Genomic DNA, 7,371 nt, shown 5'->3' on the forward strand with positions numbered 1-7,371 from the left:
GTATTCAGGAAAGATATAATTCTATTTATTTGAGATCGCTAATGATGTATCCTTGTTCATTCCTAATTTTTATAATTTCTTTTCTCTTTTTCTTTGATCTATAGTGCCTGTGGCTTAGAACCAATTTTAGCTTTATTTTCTCTATTTTATGTATATATTCTATTCCATTGACTTTTTTGTTTTTTTATTATCATTTTATTCCTTGGATTTTATCTTTTATTTACTTATTCTTTCTAGGTTTTTAAGAAACTATGGATAAATTTCTTTGAAACCATGAATACATTTTCACAGATTTGGGATTGTGATAACTTCCTGTTGGATTGATTATTCCTATTCATGTTTCTTTGCTTAAAATCTTTTCCTCGTAATAGTAAATCTGTTTTTATTTCATATTTCTTTGATAATTATCTATACATTATGTCTTTTATATTCTTTCATTTTTAATTATTTTGCATTCGTATACTTAAAATGTGTTTCTTGGTAACACATTTTCCCCATATTCTTCGTTGTGGTAAAATACACATGACATAAAATTTATATATAAACCATTTTTAAGTGGAGAGTTCATTGTTGTTAATACTGTACAACCATCAGCACCAGCCACATCCAGAACACTTTTATTTGTGTGAAACTGAAATTTTGGACCCATTAAAAACTAACATTATCATAACCCATTAAACATTACCCACCCCCTGCAGCTCCTGGCAACTGCCATTCTACTTTCCGTCTCTACGATTTCTAAGTACCACATACCAGTGGAATTATACAGTACTTGTCATTTTGTGATTGTCTTATTCTCTTAGCATTGTGTCCTCACGTTTCATCCATTTTGTAGCATGTGTCAGAATTTACTTCCTTTTTAAGGCTGAATAATATTTCATTATATGTGGATAGCACATTCTGCTTATCCATTCATTCTTCAATGGACACTTGGGTTCCTTCCATGTTTTAGTTATTGTGAATAATCCTGCTATAAACATGGGTGTGTAAATATATCATTGAGGCCCTGGTTTTGATTATTTGAGGTGTGTATCCAGAAATGAAATTGTTGGATCCTATGGTAGTTCTATTTTTATTATTTTTAGTAACTCCCATACACATTTCACTGTGGTTGCACCATCTTGCATTATCACTAACGGTGTATGAGTTTACTGCAAATTTTTGCCAGCACTTTCTATTTTCTGGGTTTTTATCGTTGTTGTTGATAATAGACATCTAATAGGTGTGGAGTAGAATCTCATGGGGGTTTGATTTGCATTTCCCTAATGATTGGGAATGCTGAACATATTTCATGTGCTTATTAACCATTTGACTGTCTTGTTTGTGGAAATGTCTATTCAAGTCCTTTGCTCATTTTTTTTTTTTTTTTGAGATGGAGTTTCGCTCTTGCCACCCAGACTGGAGTGCAATGGCGTGATCTCGGCTCACCGCACCTCCGCCTCCTGGGTTCAGGCAATTCTCCTACCTCAGGAGTAGCTGGGATTACAGGCACGCGCCACCATGCCCAGCTAATTTTTTGTATTTTTAGTAGAGACGGGGTTTCACCATGTTGACCGGGATGGTCTCGATCTCTTGACCTCGTGATCCACCCGCCTCAGCCTCCCAAAGTGCTGGGATTACAGGCGTGAGCCACCGCGCCCGGCCCCTTTGCTCATTTTTAAATCACTTCAGTGAGGTTTTTTTTTTTTTTTTCCTTATGTTTATAATACAGTTAAACTGCTTTTGTCACAAGCTACATTCCACTCTTGGATGGCCCCAATATCCTAATTTTTCTTAATTTGTATACTTTAAAGTTAAGTCTTTGCACTATAAATTTCTATGGGTTTTGACATATGCCTAATGCTATGTATCCACCATTGCAGATTCACACAATGAATATTTTCACTGTTCTGTAAAATTCCCTGGGCTTCACATGTTAATCCTCCCTACCCACTAACGCTTGGCAATCACTAATCTTTTTATCACCTTCATAGTTTTTCCTCTTTTCAGATTGCCATGGAAATGGAATCATTTATATATACAATCATAAGCTAGCTGCTTTCATTTCATAAAATACAGAAAAGATTCACCAATATCTTTGTGTGCCTTGATAGTTCATTTTTGTTTATTGCTAAATAGTAGTTTATAGTGAGAGTGTGCCAGAGTTTGTTTATTCATTTGCTTAAGAATATCTTAGTTGCTTCCAGTTTGGAGCAATTATAAAGCTGCTATAAACATTCATGTGCATGGTGTGTGAGCATAAGTTTTCAAATCAGTTGGTAAATACCTAGGTGTGTGATTGATTGCTGGATTGTGTGGTAAGACTATGTTTTGCTTTGTAAAAAGCTGCTGAACTCTCTTCCAAAATAAATGTACCTGTTTGTATTCTCATCCACAATGAATGAGAATTCCTGTTGTTCTGCATCTTTATCAGCAATTGGTGGTGTTTTTAAAATTTTAACCATGCTAATAGATGTGTCTTTCATTACTGTTTTAATTTGTATTTCCCTAATGACAATTTTAGACATAATTTCTTATGTTTATTTGCCATCTTTATACCTTATTTGTGAGGTACTCATTCAAATCCTTGCCTAATTTTTAATTGAGCTTTTATTCTGAGTTATTATTAACTTATTATGGTTTTATTAAGCTTGAATTTTTTATATATATCTTAAAAACACCACCTTTGTCAAATTTATTTTGCAAATATTTTCTCCAAGTCTTTGTTTTTTGCTTGCCTTTTTATTCTCTAAACAGTGTCTTTATTTAACTAAAATTTTTAATATTAATAATATCCAGCTCACCAGGCACAGTTGGTCACACCGGTAGTCCCAGAACTCTGGGAGGCTGAGACAGACAGATTGCTTAAGCCCAGGAGTTTAAGATCAGCCTTGGCAACATGACAAAACCCCATCTCTACAAAAAATACAGAAATTAGCCAGGTCTCATGGTGCAAGCCTGTAGTCCCAGCTACTTGGGAGGCTGAGGCAGAAGAATTGCTTGAGCCCACGAGGTTGAGTTTGCAGTAAGCCACGATCCTGCCACTGCACTCCAGTCTGGGGGATAGAGTGAGAACTTGTAAAAAAAAAAAAAACCCAAAAAACTAGCTTATTAATTCTTTATTTAATGTGTATTGATTTTTGGTTTAACTTTGTATTCACATGAGCACTGAAATGTACCAGAACCATTCACTGAAAATAACAAACAAAACTGGACTTTCTCAATTGAAATGTCTTTGTGCTTTTGTCAAAAATCACCAATGTATTTATGTGGCTTTTTGCTGGACTGGGTGCATATTTCTTCACCAGTACCTCACTGTCTTGGTTACTGTGGGGTTACAATGTCTTTAAATAATGTGGTGGAATCCCCCAAATTGCTCTTCTTCTTCAGTATGTGTGGATTATTCCGGGTTCTTGCCTATCAGTTTGCTGATATCTGGATAATAGTTTGCTGAATTTTTATTAGGATTTCATAGACACTATAGTTCAATTTGGGAAGTAGTGAGATCTTAACCATATTGAAAATTTCAATCCATAAACATAGGCTGCCATCTATTTAGATATTCTCTGATTTATTTCATTAGTGACTTGCAGTTTTATAAGTACTGATCCTTCACATATTTTATTCTATTTATACCCAAGTATTTTATTTTCTGGTGCTACTGCAAATGGCAGCAAATTTTTGTCTCAACTAAATTGGTCATTTCTGAAATATAGGAAAGCAATTGACTTTTGTATATTTGCAGACACTAGTGGTGAGACAAAATATTTTGTCTTTATTTCTGATTTTAGTGAGAAATTGCCTAGTCCCTCACCATTAAATATGATGTTAAATATAGGTTTGTGTAGTTCTTCAATTTCCCTTTTATTATTTATTTTCTGAGAGTTTTAAATTATAAATAGATGATGTGTGATTTTCTCTAATTTCTTTTCCATCAGTTGAAATGATTACATGGTTTTTCTTCTTTAACCTATTAATATGGTTAATTGCATTAACATGATTTAATGTTGAGCCATCTTTGTATACCTTTGTATACCAAATCTTGCTTGGTAGTGATATATAACTATTTTTATGTGTTGTTGAATTTGGTTTGTTAATATTTTGTTGAGGGTTTTTGCAACAGTATTCATAAAAGTCATTTTGTCTGTAGTTTTTTTAATAATGCCTTATCTGGTTTGGGTATTAGCATAATGCTGGCCTTATAGAATGAGTTAGGACACGTTTTCTTTGTGATTTTCAAAAGAAAAGATTGTAGAGTCCTGGTTAATGATTAATGATAATTTTTTCTATAATTAGAAAATTAGAATTTGGTTATAATAGATTAGTGGTTTTCAAACTTCACTTCATAGTGAATTAGTTGGGAAGATTTAAAAAACATACCATCCTCCATCCAGAGGGAACTAATCCAAATTTTTGGAGTGGATGCTAGGAATTAATATATTTTAAAGTAGCATCTCAAATGATCCAATATGAAGATAAAGTTAGATGTTCATTTTTAAATGTTGAACTGATTGTTCTCTAAATCTTAACCACAAACAGGACACATTCTGTGACTTTAAAAACTCCCAGTGAGAAATCTATGAGATACCAGGAATGAATAGACGATTATTGATATTGCCTTCACTGGGGAGAACATCTTTGGTATTTTTCGATTCATATCTTCAAATGGAAAATATTTATATATTTCTATTTGTTCTCTAGAAGAGTATTTCATTCTGGTGTGCAAACAATTCCTTATAGATGGCATTTCTCTTAGTTCCCGAGAGGCTGGGGAGATGGAGAGAGACATGCAAGGCCTTTTCATAGACAAGTCTTGTGCAAGCTTCAGGCAGTTTCCCCCTGAGCTGGAGGAGTGGAGGAGGCAGTAGAAAGGGTGTCATCCATGCCCCACTGGAACTGAACTCACCTGGGTTATGAAAAGTGGCCTTGACTCACAGAAAGAACACCCACTGTAGGCCGATCGCCCCTAGGGAGAGCTCACTTGGACTTCTGGCACATTGAGGGACCTTGTCAGGAATCATTCAAACTAATCACACTGTACCAGGGCTCTCAGTCTTCTATTTCTAGTTGCACCTTCTCATTGACAGTTCTCCTACATATTCACAAGGCAAACTCTCTGTTGAGTGACAGCAGGCTTTCCACATCCCTGAGAACCCAGCCGAGCTGCGCTGGAAGAGCTTTTTGCCCACTTTCAGCTGTTCATCCAGCAGCACTTGCCAACCAAATGATCCAACAAATGCTCAGATTGTTGGTGACTGAGTGTAAATCGTATTTAGAAAAATTAATTGTGGGCTAAATTGTTTTTTTAAATAATCACATCTGCCTTTTATTTTTCATTCTTATTGTAGCTATTATTTCATTATTGTTTCTTTGTTTTGGGGTTTTTGTCTTTTGGTGGGGCTATATTATAAAGTTAAAATCTGGTATGAATAATGGTAAAGGAATACATGCAAGAACTCTGTTTAACATATACATGTGTCATCAGAGAAAAGACTCTAGGCTCTTGTTAAAAGGAATTGCCAAGAGTCTACTGGAAATGCAGCCATCTCTTATGGCTGAAGTCAACCTGGAAGAATCTTGTGAATGAAGATGCATCTTCATATAGAACCTTATTTGTGTCATAATAATAGTATTAGCCCCACACTGGATTTAGGATGAAATAATGATAAATAGAAGCTTTTAACAAATGTTACACCATAAGAATAATTGTTTTCCAAAAGTGCCTTTATTTCATTATGCTTCCTGGTCTATTACCTATCCCCTACACTATCTCCTCCATATTCTTTTCTCTTTTTTATGACTGTACTCAAATGTGAATAGATCATGGACTGTTGGTGCTCATTCCTTGATCTTGCCTAATGACAGTGCATTAAGCTTAGTCTCGTGAAGACACTGCTTAATGACACTGTTCTGCTATGGAGAGCAAATGTTATTTGCTCTTGTTTTGTTGAAAAAAATGACCTCTGTGGTTTCATATTAACCTCCTCATGATTATATGGGTATATACGGCCATGTTGCTAAAGCTAAGCACTGGATCCTGATTGTTCACCATATTATTTATAGACCCCCAGGACAAATAACTTGAATAACATTGTTAAATATCAACTATGCATTACTTTTCCTAGTGTTTCTGCAAGTGGTCTGTGCCAACAAATGAAGCTGCTGCTGACAAGGGAGTTATAGAAGTAACTTATTCATACTCATGTTAGAAAATTCCTGTTATATATTACAAATAAGCCCAAAGTTTGATTATCTGAAATACAAGGATAGCCAAAGATGTAACATATTAGCTGTTCTCACCTAAAATGAAAGCTTCACTTAAGTTTGGAAGCACTCCTATCTTCAATGATATCTCTATAAGAGGACCACACCAAAACCCAGTCTTCTGCTTCTAGTGTAGGTACAGGCTTGGAACACAACAGGGTGACAAGACAAATGCTCACTCATTGGGACACAGGATCTTCTTCCTGTCAGCTTTTTCATGGAGGAACTTGTGTCAGGCAGCTGTGCCTTCATTATCAGAGGCAATGGAGCAGAGGCTAACAGAAATATTGGCAGTGAGGTCCCAGAGGGGTCAAACATGTGCCAAGAAATCGTCAAAAATCCACCTTGAAGAGCCCATCTGTTATAGGTTGCGTTGTCTCCCCAAAAAAGATATTGATGTCTTAACACTGAGGACCTATGCTATGCATGTGACCTTATTTGGACATATGGTCTTTGCAGATGTAATTAGTTAAAATATAGTCATTAGTGTGGGCCCTAATCCAATATGACTGTGTTCTTACCAAAAGGAAAGATTTTGACACAGAGACACACACACGGATAACGCATGTGACTGTGAAGGCAAAGATTTGGGGTCACTTCTATAAGTCAAGGAACACCAGAAGTTGCTAGCAAGTCACCAGGAGCTGGGAGAGCGGCGTGGGACTGATCCTCCCTGAGCACCTCCTGGGGAAGCACAGCCCTGTCAACACTTTGCTCTTGGACTTCCAGCCTCTGGAACTGTGAGACAAAACATTCCTGTGGTTTAAGCCACTCAGCTGTGGTTCTTTGTTAAAGCAGCCTAGGAAACTCGTAGACTAACCCAGCCTACGATTTCATGACTCCATAATAAGGCTTCTGCGTTAGGGTAGAAAATGCTCCCCAAAATATGTTCAATTAAAAGGATATGAATCATTAATCAAATTCACTCAGTCTATATTTCAAACTCATTTGATTTAAGGACTAGAATACTTAGCGTTTGTCTTCGAATATCAGCTACCTAGTATTTATATGTATGAATGATAAAAAACTTACATGCAGAATATGCAAATAACTCCTACAAGTCAAACATTAAATACAACTCTTTATTTTATCTTATATGAAATAATATAATGGGTATACAGCTTCTCT

Source organism: Aotus nancymaae, unplaced genomic scaffold, assembly GCF_030222135.1.
Source record: "Aotus nancymaae isolate 86718 unplaced genomic scaffold, 86718_ANA_hifiasm-v0.15.2.pri h1tg000057l, whole genome shotgun sequence".
NCBI lineage: Eukaryota > Metazoa > Chordata > Mammalia > Primates > Aotidae > Aotus > Aotus nancymaae.